At 45.9% G+C, this 15648-nt stretch overlaps 1 long non-coding RNA gene across 1 annotated transcript; it reads right to left on the bottom strand.

Moving 5' to 3' along the window:
- Positions 1-956: 956 nt before the first annotated feature.
- Positions 957-15440, bottom strand: LOC137164489 (uncharacterized). Its single transcript, XR_010923051.1, has 3 exons — positions 15295-15440; positions 6235-6344; positions 957-1146 (listed from the first exon to the last, which is right to left on the bottom strand). It is a non-coding gene; the product is annotated as an uncharacterized lncRNA (long non-coding RNA).
- Positions 15441-15648: the final 208 nt, after the last annotated feature.

The following is a 15648-nucleotide window of genomic DNA, read 5'->3' as shown; positions in this document are numbered from 1 at the left end:
GGACTTCTGTCTGAGTGTGGATGCAGAGTTAGATCCAATGGGTGTTGAATTTAAATAAAAGGTAGTTTTTCCTCGATATTAATTGAATGTATAGTCATTAGCTATCAGTTAGGTCTCACTTTCTCTTGCTAAGGACTAGGATTACAACAGAGAAATTTTCCTTTGTTCTTGGAAGCAACAGAAAACCTTTTCTCTGACTACTGCCTGCACAATACTCTTAACTACTAAAGCTACTCTAACTACTGAGAGCTCACTAGAGTTCCCTTACAGTGCAAGTCAGAAATCTGAGTATATAAAAATAATTCTAACTCAAAAACTCTGCTCCATGTGTTTCTTTTAATCATCTCTGCCTTTACCACTAATGAAAGATAAGCTATAGGAGAGTGAGGTAGATTCTATTCTCTCTCATGCATCATCAATAGAATTATTACCTAAGCTCTATTTGCAGATCCTCTCTTACCCCATCAATTGTAAGAGGCAGAACACAGCTGTATTCTCAGAAAGTAAGTTGAGGCTGTGGACCAAATTCTCTGTCTTGTCAACTGAGACAGCCCCATTGACTTCCGATTGCAGAGTAAACACTAAAATGCAGTTATGCTTTGAACAGCATCTGCAAAACAAACATCGTGAGGTTCCATATTCCTTCCCTCACAATGGTTTTCAGATCAGATTCTCAATGTCTACCTTTTGGTTTTTAAATTGTCAGAGCCAAGTTACTGTCAGAGCTAAATTATCTGCTGATGTAATTTGGAGCTGCACCAATTTACAGCAAATTAGTGGGAAATCAGCAAGGAGAAGAGAATCATACCTCTATTATATATTGGTCAGCTCAGAGTTGTCATTCAGTATGTTATTAGTATCTCAACCTGTTTGTCTGTTAGTGAAGTAAGCCTTACGGGTGTGTAATTCTCAGGATCACCCTGAGAGCCCTTAAGGACAGGTACCACATTTGCTGTTTTCAGTGCAATAGCTGATTTTAATGAGTGTGTGCATATCTTGTTAGTCGCTCAGCCTCTTGCATCAATACTCTTTGGTCCTGGTGACTTGTTGCTCTTTAATTTATCCGTTTATTTCAGTACCTTCTTTTGATATCCCAACCTCTGATGGTTGCTCATCTTTGTTGCCTGACATCCTTTCCTGTGAAGACTGATGCGAAGAAATCCTTTAGTGTCTTTGTAGTGTGCTTCATCACTCCTACTATTACCCAGTATTCCAGGCATCACTGCTATTCTTGTACAGTGCTGTAAGTCACAGGATCAACTGAACAAAGGAAAAATGTAAACCTGATGCCTGATAGTGAGATCTATTAGACTGGCATAATCTACCCCAAGGAGTGGTGGAAGCTCCATCACCTGAAGCATTTAAATATAAACTGTGCAATGCATTTGGGATTTTACTGCAAGGACTGATCCTCCACTGGTCAGAGAGAACGTTGATTAGAGGACCTAATACAATAGGTCTTTTGTCATCTAATTTCAGTGGGCCAGATTCTACCCTCAGTAATGGGAATTGTTTCAGTGTAAAAGTCAGTAGTAGTTGCAGACACATACGGTGAGCAATGGCAAATTCGTCCCATAGACATTGGAGATGGGAAAGATTTACTTTATCAAGTCATCTAGCTCATTGTCTCCAATTACCAGCGAGAGCAGAATTATTCCTATAGTATTACACTAAGTGCATTATGCAGTCATTTTAAAAATGACTTAGGGATTTTTTTGGGGAGGGAGGAGGGAAGGAGGGGAAGAGGCGGACAGGGGATGGTCATATACTATCTTTGGTCCTAAGATAGGCACCAGCCTGTTGAATAAGAAATCTGATGGCAAGAGAGGGAGTGCTCAGATCTAGATCAGATTTAGGAGAGAGTTTAGGTTTGAATCAAAACCAGAGTTTGAGGGGCCAAATTATATGAGCAAGAATTGAACCCAAACTTTTGAAATTCAAAAAAGGAGTCAGCTTCAAGGTTCTGGTTTGCCTAACACATCACATACCTTTACTCCTAATGGGAGAGCCATTTTCAGAGTCTAGTGATGTATTAGAAGAAAATGAGAATACTTCTCTATTCTATATGTTAATGTGGCAGTAGAAGAAAGGGAGAGCTCTGAAACCATGGGACCTTCCATTATGAAGGTGCTTTAATTCACTGTCAGCCTGGCTGCTGTGAAATAGAAGCTCTCAGCCACACAGTGCTGCTTGTGTGCCATCATCATTTGTAATGTTGCATAATGGCTTAACATAATGCCTTACCAGCTATAAAGATTCACATGGCATATTTCCAGAGGCAAGAACATGTTGATTTATTCCAGTTAGAGGAAAGAGGTTAAGCAGAACATTTTAACTCGCATCTCATCTTTTTCCCCCCCTCTATTTACCTTTGAGATTTCTGTGCCTTGGAAACAGGTGAAGGGGAAAAACAATCTGCATGTTAGACAGAACATTTTACTACGTTAAAATTCCTTAGAAAAGGTTGGAAGTGGCTGAAGGTGATCTGCAAACATGAGATTCAGTCCATTTTCTAAGACATGTTGGCATCACAAATGTAGTAGTAACACTTCGTACTTAGGGCTGGTTCACATCGACTGCGCGATTCAGCGGCAGTCGACGGGAGTTATGCAAACTACTCTGCATGGTTTGCGTAACTGACGTTGACTGCTCAGCTTCCCTTCTGCGCGTTGTTCACACGGTGCTGAGCCGTTCCTGTCGACTCAGCGCTACACTAGTCGAGGGGGTGGACTTACTCACTTGACTTCCTGATCAATTGAGCGGTCAGTGAGACCTGCTCAATTGATCCTGAAAGATCCATCTGGCGACGGGGATTTTGCCGCTGTCAGTGTAAACGTAGCCTCAGATACTAGTGATGATTGCTACAGAAACTGAGGCACACAGATTAAATGACCTGCTCTGAATCACACAAGTAATCAGTAAAAAAGCTGGACCAGGGCTCAGTTCACTAGAACATGCTGCCACATTTTGCACTTTTGTGATAGTCTTGAGCAGGGAGTCCATAAGACAAAATTCCCCTCTTGCGCCTAGTGGGAATTTCTCTAGATCAGGTTTATGGCATATTGGCAGGGCAGCATGTGGGAGAAGCTTGCACTGCCATTGTCCATCCTGTACCTGATCTGTGGTTAAACAGGGGGGACTTGTATCACTTGGGCTGTCAACCTAGCAACTTTCACGAGCACTAAATTCACTAAAAAAAATTAAACCAAACTAAAACACACTAATCAGAGTACAGGGTGCATGATCTCAGTTGGGCCAAGCTCGGTGTTTCTGGGGCCAATTAAAGAGAGCAGGTGATTGCAGTGGCTTTGATATTAATTAATGATCTCTATCTATGTAGAAAGTCTCAGTAGGAATCATTAATAGGAAAGGATGGGAATGGTTCCCACATGGAGGCAATCAGTATATCACACACATTTATTTCATCAGGAAAGCCTGTGATTCCTTATCTAAAATCCATCCCATAGCTACTAAAATAATAGCCTGTTCATTTATCACTGAGGATTAAGTAAAACCTCTTTGTAACTGCCTTCAGACTCTTCCCCTAGGACTCAGTTCCTGAGTTAAGAGTTCATGGGTATGCTAACTTCTCCCTTCCCCTTAATCTTTCTCTCTTCCTTATCCATTGAGTTGTACATATTCAGTAGTTTTATACCCAGCTGTTAGAGACAAAGAGAGACCCTGTCCATCAGGGTTTCTTCTCCTCTCCCGACCCCCACCCAACTACCTGCCATTGGTACTTCTAGATCTCACTCAGTTGAGCAGATCATGCAGTTCTGGCATCAAACCCAAACTTTAGCTCTGAATCAACCTTGAACTCTATTAAAAAAATCTAATTCAGATCTGGATCCAAGTGCTGCCTTCGTTATTCAGTCAAACTATTTGTTGATGGTCTCATTCCCCCTTTGTATGACTGTACACTGTTTAGATTGTGAACTCTGCAGGGCAGGGAATCTTGTTTTTATTCTTATCTCTAGAGTGCCTGGCCCTACATAAATCATAAAACCTGGGAAGAGCCAGCAAATGTTGCTTTTTCAGTCTAAGGGTATGTCTACACTGCAATCTGGGGTTGATTACAGCTTCCTTAGACATACCTGCACTAGATTTAATCTAGCTAACATAGCTAAAAATAGCAGTGCAGACGCAGTGCCACAGGCTTCAGCACAGGCTGTACAAGCCCATTTAGAACCTTTGAATGCGTGTTTGTGTTCCTAACCCACCCTCAGGTCTGTGCAGTGCCACCACATCTTCATTGCTATTTTTAGCCATGCTAGCTCCATTAAAACCGGTATTACTACCTGAGCTGCAATTGTACCTCTGATTGCAATATAGACAAATCTGAACTATGTTCACTATCACACCAGGGAATGAATACCCTCGGTTAGGATCATTTTAAAATGAACTGAACAAATCTCTGAAGAATATATTGTAGGAAACAATCCTGTCTCGGCACAAGAATGTCTAGATGCAACTGTAATAGCATGTTAAATTGTATTATACTGTTTAGACAGTAGGTGGCGCTGTGTATAAACTACCTTATGTAAGCTAACCTTAGCCATACCAGCCAGAGTGTTAAAGGATCATATACTGAACACATCTGGGGTGCACCTCTTAGAGGTACGCTCTGTTGTCCATCTATGTCGCATACAGAAGTCTGACCTGCTCGTAGCAGCCCTGCAACCTACCGTGTACAAGTACATGACAGTGACTTAGACCCGCTGCCCATGAGAAGACCTTATAATAGGCCAGGGGAGGCTAAGCTGTGGTGGCCCTGCCTCTTCCCATCCCTCATGGGCGAGGGGTAATAGAGGCTGGGGTCTGGGCCATGGTGGGGCTCAGAGCTCCTCTGGCTGGCCAGGGCTCAGGGCTTGGCCTTGGCCAGCTGGGGCTCCTCTAGACTGCTCCGGCTGCTGGCAGTCCAGCCAGGGTTTGGGGATGCTCTGGGAACTTGCTGGAGTTTGTCAAAACTTTTGTCAACAAGATCTCTGTAGTGTAGACCAGCCCTAAGCATTATCTACCATGCCTGACACGTGTTTGTCAAGCAAGTTATCCCACAGGTATTGTGTAAGGGCTAGAACTGGTCCTCAGCTTTTCTTATAAGAAACAGCTGTTCAAAATATTTCTGATGAAAGATTGTTTGTTGAAAAATAGGATTTTATTAAAAAAAAGTTTGTGAAAAGAAAATATTCAATCAAAATATTCAGGTTTTTGTTGAAAATCCCCAACTTATTTCCTCCTTGATGAAAATCCAAATTTTGGGTGTGGGAATCCCTTCCTGACCAGCTCTAGTGATAAACCTTGGCGTGGGAAGAGCGCTACAATATAGATATGTCATTCGGGACATATTGGTGACCACTTCTGAATACTTCTCCCTTCTGTGAGAAATCAGTAGAGCCAGAACAACCAGACAGAGGATCTTTGCACCAACTAGCAGGTATGGCATGGGCCAAGTGTAACATCCATAAAAATCTACCTGGAAAGCAGATCCTAAAAGCTGTTAGAAGTCCCCATGACTTGTTGGGGGAATGGAATAAGTGATCCATTACTGTACTGTAGAGGTCCTGTCAAATAATTATGAGAGCTCTCCTGTCGACATAATGTGGCTACACAAGTGCTCTTACAGCAGCACAGCTGTAATGATAAAACTTAGAACAGCACAGCTGCAAGTGTAGACTAGCCCATAGCCTAAACTTTGTGAGTGAAGTAGAATACCTGTATTGATTTTGCTTTTCCAGAGGGCAAATAAGGAGAACATACCAAAATGAGTTGCTTCACAGATGAAAATTATACACTAGAACTGAAAGCCAGAGCAAATCATGGCTGTGCTTTAAAAATTCAGGTCATCTGGGATAAAAGGCCTGTGTGAGCTGTCACAGTTCAAGGCAACTGCACTTCTATTCCCCTCTCTGTGATTCAGCAAGGGCACCCACTTTTAGGCTTCTGGCTCCAAGTTATAACCTCTCTTGGGCAGAGACCCATGTCTCCCCCCCTCTTGATCAGAGTTTATCCAGGCTGCCTAGTTCCCTACCCACACTCATTGAGTTCCCCAGTACACCAGACTCCCTAAACAGCCAGCATCTGAGTTTTGCTTTCTCCTCAGAGTCTATAAACAGCGAAGTTGCCCACAGTTAAGTTGCCACACAGCTCTTTCTAAAGAAGCGCATGTGTTCTTAAGGTGAAAGAGTTAGAGAAAACTTTAACAATTAAAAAACCTACACATGCTAAAAAGCTTACCAGAGGTCATCTCAACTCCAGCCTCAAGATCTGGTAGGTGTTGATCCTTCCAGCCCTTCCTTAAGGATTGCCCCTCCTCCTCTCCTTGGATAGCAGGTTCTGTCTGTTGGCTGGATCAGAAAGAAGGCCTTGAGTTATTTTAAACTTAAGCTAGTTATCCAAAAGTCCTTTTGTTGTCTATTGTTCTCTCTGGAGAATCCACTCCCAACCAGTATGTGTGAGCCTCTCCAGATTGGAGTAGCTCTCTGGAGGTGTTACAACCTGAGTGAATTTGCCTAATCACCTCCCACTGTTCTTAGTTCCTGGAGGGCTGTGGTCACCATATCTTAGGAAATTACATACTATCCGTGGCCCATAATGATACCTAAGCTTAACATAGTAGGATCTCCCAAAGATCTTGCAGGAAGTTGTCATATCACATGAGGCACTGCAGAAAACCTGAATGACAGGAGAGAACTGCAAGACAAAGAAATTGAAGGTGATTGAAAGAATAATGAGAGAAACTAACCAAAAGAAAGCACAAACAATCTAAGTCAAGGAGAAGGGTTCCTGTTACACAGAGAACAAGAGTTCATTTAAGAATACAGTTAGACACCCGGAAGGTAAACGGGTCAATTATGATATACAAAGAAGCAGCAAACTGCTTATTAAAAACCCTTTGCCTTGTATTGATAAAGGGGGATAGAGGCCATGCCAAAACCAGCCATGCTTTTTCTAAAGGAGACAGTAGAAATACTGTCAGAGTTGAGATCATGCCAGGAGGAGGGATCAAGAAATTCAGAATGTCACAAACGCAAACAAAAGAACAGGGCCAGATGGGACCCACCTCAGAAAAATTAAGCGGTCAATTAAATTACAGCAGATGGTTAAGCAAAGGAACATAGGAGACAAGATCAAAGTCCACCAATTCCTTACCCTGACAATTGCACAAAATTGAATAAAACACCCCCCACCTGATTGTTGTAATGACCCAGATGAATGTTTCATAGGAAGGTAAAACTCTCAATATACTGACAATATATAACAGGGAAAAGCTCTTGTCCAAGTCTGGTAGGTAGATGAACCCTGTGCATGTGAGTTAGTCACCATAACAAAAAAAAGCATCTAATTCATGTATACTTTGTAGGAACACTGATGTCCCCTGTCCACAGTATTGTCAGTTACTTCTTGAAGCCTCATAAGATAGTTTCTGATGTTATCTCTGTGGCAAGGGCAGTTAAAAAAAAAATCGCAGTGGAGATAGGGAAGAAGAGAACTAAATGGGCTGGAGGGAATTTAGTGTCATGCCTAGACTTATGAAGTGATCTAAGAAAAAACCAGAAAACCACAGCTTGACTTCCACAATGAGGGGGTAGATACATGCTAGCAGCATAGGGGAGACCACATCAGACAATACTCACACAGTAGTAAGGAGAAGAGACAAATGTGAAAATATCATCACCAAATTTACAATATAACAGGGCACAACTGGCGAGTGGGAGACCAAAGAACCTTAGTAGGAGGGAAGCTTGGAAAAACTGCAGAACCCACAACTGGTAACAATGCAAAGAGGCCACAAAATAGGACACTGGGTCACCGGGGCACCAGCCAAAACGTGCTGACCCTGCTGCAGTAAGCAACACAACTGGACAATTGTCTGGTTCCTCTGGACTCCTTTCTACCTCCCTTCCTTACAGTACCTGGGCCACAGGGTTGCCGTCAGTCTCCCTGCAAGGGGCAGCCCCAGCAGGCTCTCAGTGTCACAAGCATCTGGCAGCTCCCCCAGACTGCAGGCGTCAAGCAGCTCTTCCAGGTCACAGGCGTCAAGCAGCTCTGGCAGCTCCTCTGGACTCCAGGCCGTGGACTCAGCTGTGCAGTGATTGGGCTTGAGCCAGAGCACTGGGGAGAGATGTTCTTCTCCAGCAGCTCTCTCCCAACTGAGAGAGAGGCCCTGCCTTTTGTACTTCCTGTCCCGCCCACCTGCTTCCAATGGGGGTGGGGGTGGGGGACAAGGTTGGCCTGGCTCTGCCCCCTTGGGTAGAGAGGCTTGCTCCTCCCCCTCAGGGTCAGAGGGAGAACACACCACACACACCCCTCTCAAGCCAAGCTCCCAGTCCCAGGGTTCAGTGTCTTCCAGCTCCTAGGCAGGATAGGAAATGAGCACTGACAGAGTCTTTGCCTGCTCAGTGACAGAGAGTGAAGGCATAGGGCTGTAGTGCGAGGTATCACCGCATGAGTCAGGCGTTGGTGTCCTTCACTGAATTAAGCTATCTTCAGGGAGCATGGTCAGTAACCAGCATGACAGAGGCATCGAGGAGTTAATACCTGAGGGCGTTGTTGGCCCACTTGACAAGGGCCTCTCTCTCAATGACTGAGTAATTCTGTTCACGGGAGAATAACTTCCAGTTTATATATGGGATGGGGTGGTCCTCCCCATCAACTTCCTGAGACAGGACCACCCCGAGTCCTGTCTGAGGCATCCATCGGCGTGACGAAGCCCCGTGTGAAATTCAGACTATACAGAACTGGCTCCAGCCAGAGGTGAGTCTTTAGGGTCTGGAAGGCCACCTTGCACTCTGTGGTCCAGTGGACTGTCCTTAGTTGGAAGCAGTCAAGGGGGCCACAATAGCAGCAAACTGGGATATGAACTGCCTGTATTGGTTACCAAACCCCAAAACTGGCAGACCTGTCATTTCGTGGTGGGTGGTAGGCAGACTTTCAAGGCCTGGACTTTCCCAACAAGTGGGGGTGTACCTGCCCCCCCCCACCCAATGTGGGTCTCAGATAGTGTCGGATAGCATGGCAAGAAATGACCTTCTTGGGTTGGCGATTAGGCTAGCCTTCAAGGTCCACAGAACCACCACCATCCAGTTGAGTTGGTCTTCCCAGTGCCGGCTATAAACAACTAGGTCATCCAGATATGAGGCAGCATAGTCCATGTGCTCCTGTAGGAGGCAGTCCATGAGCCACTGGAACGTCGCAGGGACCCTGTGGAGGTCAAAGAGCATCTGGGTGCATTTCTAGAGCCTGGTGGGTGTGGCAAACACCATCTTGTCTTTCGATCCAGGGTCGAGGGGGATTTGCCAATATCCCTTGATGAGGTTGAGGGTGGTGATAAAGTGGGCCTCCCCCAAGCGGTCAAGTAGCTCGTCTATTCGGGACCTGGGGTAGGCATTGAACTTGGAAATTGCATTCATCCATCGGGAGTCGATGCAGAGGTACCAACACCATAGGGCTGCGCCATTCACTTTGCGATGCTCAGTGATGCCCAGTTCCAACATGGCCTGCACCTTTAATGACCTTCTGCATCCACCATGGTAGGGGCCACGTCATCTCCCCAGGATCTACCCCACTGATTTGAACACAGTAGAGCAGAGGTCTTCAAACTAAGGCCCAGGGCCAGCTGCTACAAGGGGCAGGGAGGGAGTATCACCCAGCCCTGCTCTGTCCTGAACTCTGTTCCAGGCCCAGCCCCTGGCTTGGCCTCAGCCTTGGCCCCTGGTTGCAGCATGTGGCCTCAGCGCTTGGCTCCCAATCCCTTGGCCTGCTGCAGCCCCTGACCACTGGCCCCTGACCATGGCCCCGTTCCCAGCCTCAGCTCCCAGCCTTAACTGGCCCCAGCTGAAGGGAGGCAGGGGTGTGTGGACAGGGATAAGGGGGTGGCATGGGTTAAAATGTCTGGGGACCACTGCAGTAGAGTATATTCTATCATTATGGATTACAACAGCAGGGACTGAACTGAGTTTTTAGCTCTTCAGCCTATGGGGGAAATAGGCTGTAATTTGCAGGTGTTTTCCATTTGTTTTTAGAATAGAAAGACATACCAGCAGGTTACCCGAACACACCCATTGCTCCTTACCGAAGGGGACTGGCTGGCTCAGTGGATTTCTAATGCGCTACAGGGACTTTTATTTCTAGGTAGCCAGGTAAATCCAGCACAAGTTGGTTGTGATCAAATGTTGTCACCATTTGATGTCTGTTCTGCAACCTATATAAAGTTTAGCTGCTGGTCTCAGCCCAACTGGCATTACAAACCTGTAGGCAGTATCAGCAGAAGGAGAAGGATTGATTCCTGGTTACTAAACATCCACTTCGCTGCCTAAACCTGTCCCTCCTGATTGGGGGTGGAGCAGCATAAAGGCACTGTGCACTGCAACAGTTCCTGTGTTGATACATAGAGTTCAGCCCCCCAACTTGTCAACTAGACTAACAGCCTTCACAAGCATTACAGTCTCATCTAGAGACAACTCAGCCTCTGACTGAATTCAAAAAGAGCAGCACTTTTTCCCCTTCAATTGCACAGCTTTTGAGAGGGCTGCCATATAAAACAGAACATTTACTCTTGTCTGGAACATGTTCTATTGAGCAATACAAAAATGTATAAGTGGCAAGAAATTCAGACTGAAACAGGGTCATTTAATGCAGAACAACTAGGCTCTCTAATAACATACCTCACAGCAAGACCTCAGCGTTGCTCTCAAGCCACTGCCTATAGCTGGGCTCCTTCAGATGTGAGCATGAAATAAATGGCTCATGGTTAAGGCCCTACTTGAATTGCGGGATGATTGTCAAGAAGTTGCCACTGAGTGGCAGACAAACCATGGAAAAGTGCAGAAAAGTAATAAAGTCCATTATTACTTTCCCACGATTTTCTGCTGTCAGCCACCTGGCACTAAGAACGGGCACTCCTGTTGTTGGCAGCCCAGGACTGAAACTGGGGGGGGGATTACTACCGTCAACTGCCTGGGGCTGAAAGCAGGGGCCTAGGACTAACGGGGGGGGGGGGGGGGGGGCTCCTGCTCTCAGCCCCAAGGCAGGCAAAGCTCCCACTTTCAGTCCCACACATAGCAAGGCTCCCGTTGTCAAAACTGCATTGGAAGCCTAATATTGTGGAATCCACAATTTCTGCAATATCACAAGTTAAGTAGGGCCTTACGCAGTGTAATTTTCAAAGGTTTCCATCTCAGTCACATCTGCAACCAGGCAGTCTGCAGCTCCTACTGCAAAGACCTTCTTCAGGAGGTCAACCCAAGTCTATAAAATAGACTTAAAACAGTTAAGAATCAGTTCTTGTGAAGGAGTGGATGGCTGAAGAGATTGGTAGTGGGACATACAGTGATTTATCTATAGGACACCATCTTGATTTCAGCCCAAGGAGGCAGCAATTAAAAGCTGTGAACCTGTCATACCTGTTTGGTGTCCTGTGTGACATGAGTATGGGATCTTAGTTTAGTTTGCAGTGGACAGGTGCCCGTGACACAACTGCCAATAGTTGGTTCTCTCACTGGCAAAGAGGCTAAGAAGTGGACGTAAGGACTAAATTCCCTTTTCTCTCCTAAAGGGACTCCTTCACAGCATGGCTACAATTACAATACATCGGAAGGGTAATATGAGTATACAGATGCCTGTGTTGTATCTGTTCTGTGGGTAAAGGGCTTCCTCAGCCTGACACCTTTCACCAGCACTGAATTCTGTCTTTCAAGAATTTTTTTTTTTTTTTTTTTTTTTTTTAAGTTTTGCTACAGCACTGTGGCATCTGTTCTGCCCTCCATGGGCACACTCAGTTCCCAATACTGCTAATGGGAACTAATGGGAAATTCTCCCATGTGCAGAGGACCAGAACAAGGCCTGTGCACCACTTAGGTCCCACTTCAGTCTATCAAAGTGTATAAGTGACTGACAGGTCTTGTGCTGGCCCTCAGCCCAAGGATGAGTTTCACCCACAGAGTAGAAGAGTCTCTCAAGACAGTGTAGTAAAGCAGCTGTGAAGTGAGACCATGATCATTTCTAGGGCCTTGTCTTGATTAGGATTTACCACACACTTTTAATCCTTGTCAAGGCAAGGCTTAAAGAGTTTGTATACAGAGATAAGCAGGTGAAGGTTTACTTTGGATACTGGCATAGATCCATCCTAGCAAACATGTAATTTTGTTTTATAGTGTTGAAAACTTCAATTAAAATAAGAATTATGCAATTATTTATCATCTTCTATAATAGTGCAATAATGGCCGATGGCCCCAACTGAGATTGGGGCCCTGCTGTGCTAAGCATAATACAAATGCATATTAAGAGACAATCCCTGGCCTACCTAAAGAATTTACAAGCTATGCAAGGCAGACAAAAGTTGAAGGGAGAGCAGAAGGACAGAAAAGTGAAGTGACTTGCCCATGGTGTCACAGCTGACCAGTGGCTGAGCTGGAGTCCCAGGCCACCATCCTATCCACAGTACTAGTCTGCCTATAGACTTATTTATAGGCAGTGCTGGTAGCACCACCTATTAAGGTAGTTGACACTTCCGATTATAAGACTATTTTCAGGTGCCTATAACTTTGCTAAACTTTCTGTTTTGGCTGAAGTTTTCCACATCAGGTGTCTTCTTCAGACTGAGGTTTTAGGAACATTTCAGCCATAACAGGTCAGCCATTTCCAAAGACAAGGCCGGGAAAATGATGTTGTATTGCCCATGTTAAAATATTCTGATGACCTATTCTTTGAGAAGCTCTAGTGTCCCCATGTTTGGGGCAAGAACCTGCAATTTAGTGGGGGGGGGGGGGAGAAGGGGCACTTAATATCAGAGTCGTGCCTTTTGCCATCCCTGTGAAAATCTGCCCAAATTTGTCCAAGGAAAGCCTTTGAAAACTTGCAGTACACACATGCTCAGTAGAGAGTAGCTAGAACTTCACAGCTTAATCCCCTGGAGATTCCATCAGCAATAGGCATGCTTCAGCCTGGGGCTGAGCAGGACTTTCTTTGTACTTGCACGTCTGAGCTGCTACGGACTGTGCCTAAAATGCCTAGGCACCAGAAATGAGAGAAGGGAGAAGGTCTCTCGTGTACTCTGAAAGCTTCTCCTGCTTAGCCCAGGCAGTGGAGAATCAAATGCAGAGGGGACAAGAGCCAGGCATGGGAGGGAAAACAGATTGGGACAAGGAGCCACAGAGGTGGGCCGGAGACTGAACTGGAGATTGACAGAAAGGAGAGAGAAAAACTGATTAGGGGCTGAGATTAGGGGAGACAGACTGGCTGGAAAGTGAGAGTAGGAACCAGGGGGTGGTGGGAGAGAGGTTGGGAAAGCAGCAAGGCAGATTTGAGGAGAAGCTGGGGTGCTCCAATAAGAAACAAATAAGTAGGTTAGAGAAAGAGCTTCAGGACATTTTAAGACCAGCATCTGCTTTTCCTGAAGAAAAATACCAATCAAAATTATGCTGGAAAGAGAACTAAATGATCCAGGAAACAAAAAATTAAATCCGCTAGCCTCTAGAACTCTGGTATTTTACATACTTCAAGGCAAATAAATATTTGGGAGGACCATATAATAGTGTCTGATCATCATGCTAGTTTTGGTAGAAAGGAGAAGATTGCTTAAAGCAAATGGCATGAAAGGAGAATTCAGAAATATCAGCTGAGGGACAAAATGGTTTGTCAATTGCTGTAATAGGAACACTTCCCTGTACAGTGCAGGCAACTAGAGAATAGAAGAGGTGGTCAGGTGCAGGGAAGAGTGTGAAAGGACCTTTTCAACACCAAGGAGAGTCTAAATCACTCCCTCTATGCTCCATTGTTATCAAAGAATCAGACAGCAAAAGTTCTAATAAGGGATGAAGATGTCCAGGGCTCCTGGAAAATAAGCAAGTGTCAATGAGAATAACCCATACCTCAACAGAGCCAACTGATCAGCTGTACGGACAAGAATCTTTGCACATAGCAGTGGCAGCTGCACGTGTCACACACACACACAAAAAATCTTTATTCCCAAGGATATTCCCCATGAGCTCTTGAAAGAAGCCAGACATTGAGAGAGATATAGTGATAATTACATGGGAACTGAGAAATGCTCTGGGCAGGGTGAAATTGGGGACTTCTGTAGCTGCAGTAGAAATGGACCTAAAGTGCTGAATCACTGACCCTGAACTTGCAGTAGCTTAGAACTAGATCAAGAGCTGCTTCTGAATTTTTTCCACTCATACTCATCTCTAGTAAAAAGCTGCCTGAAAAGGGAGAGCAAAAGGACTAGAAAGCCAGGGGTTGAATCTTGTGTGCAGAGACTGTGCTGGTGTGGCTGTCTCACACAGCCAGCATTGAAGCAAACAGCTCTAGTAAGAATCGCAGCCATGCTGCTGTTGCACAGGTGGTACAGCTGAACACATCAGGAAATGACACATTAAATCACATAGACCAGCTGGAAATTGTGCGGAAACCAGTATTTTCTGCCATAATGACAGAGACAAACCATGTGACATAAGTAGGTTACACATATAGGGCCAAATACTGGTCCAACTGTAATTCAATGGAGGTTTTGGTGACAACTTTAGTGAGACCAAGATTTGGCCCAAAGGGCCCAGTTCTGCCTGCAGTTTTATAGGTACAACTCCCATGGACATTTATAACATGGACTCCAAAATGACCAGGATTTGCCCTTGTATTGAACTCAGTGTGAGCCCTCAGATGTCTGTGGAAAGGCTCTAGCCTTACATTGGGGTGACTGGGTGAGATCCACCCTGTGCAGACAGCTCACATATGCCTACATGTCATTTAAAACAAGTAAAAATAGATTTGAAGTGGGGCTTAGCCTTAAGGCTGGTTTTCTGCACAGAAGTGAATTTCACATGTAGAGAGCATGGCCATGCCTCCCTGTCAGTTCCAGAGGGAGGCCACACCCATTCCCAGCTCCGCTCCAGTGGGTGTGGGCCCAGTCCAGGGCAGCAAAAAGTCTCTGGGCCCCCAGTCCAGGGCAGCAAACACTTCAGGCACTCCTGGGGTGGTCAGGGAAGGGAAATGCAGGCCCACCCAACTCCACTGCATCCCAGCTCAGGGCCCTATCAGTGGGGATCCAGGCACAACACACTAACTCACCCTCCAGTCCTACAGTCCCTGGACCAGGCTTCCCCTCCCCTGGGCTACTTCTTGCCCCCTTTCCCTCAGGTACCTGGTAGGCCACAGCCCAGTTGACCTCATCAGGGTAGACACCCAGGGGTAGGTTGCAAACCCCTCAAGATCATCAGGGGGTGGTAGGTCAGGCAGCTTGTTGGGGAAGTCAGTGTAGGGCAGTTCTTTCAGGTCCAGCCCCATCAGGGCCCTCACCTCATCATCAGCCTCTGGCAACTTCTCCAGCTCCTGGCCCATTTGGCTCCCCAGGGGTGCTTAGGTCTGGGGGGTACCTCTGGGGCCCAGACCACTGCTCGCTCACCAGTACCCAGGCCACTCTGGAGGCAGGTAGGTGGGCTAGCCCCCCCCCCCCAGCTTACCCTGGAGTGTGCTCCTGGGACTTCCTTTTATACTTCCTGTCCCGCCCCTGATTTCCTGTTGGGGGGGGGACGGACAGGCAATCCCTGCCTCTGCCCTGCCAGGCTTGGCCTGTTCCTTGGTCAGTTTCAGAGGGAGGCCACACCCATTCCCTACACACCCCTAAGGGGCAGTTTTGGGCACAAAGAGAGT

The sequence above is a fragment of the Emydura macquarii genome, unplaced genomic scaffold (genome assembly GCF_026122565.2).
Source record: "Emydura macquarii macquarii isolate MOO-44397 ecotype Brisbane River unplaced genomic scaffold, CSIRO-AGI_Emac_v2 contig_2676, whole genome shotgun sequence".
Classification (NCBI taxonomy): Eukaryota; Metazoa; Chordata; order Testudines; family Chelidae; genus Emydura; species Emydura macquarii.
This window is presented reverse-complemented; position numbering and strand designations above follow the sequence as displayed.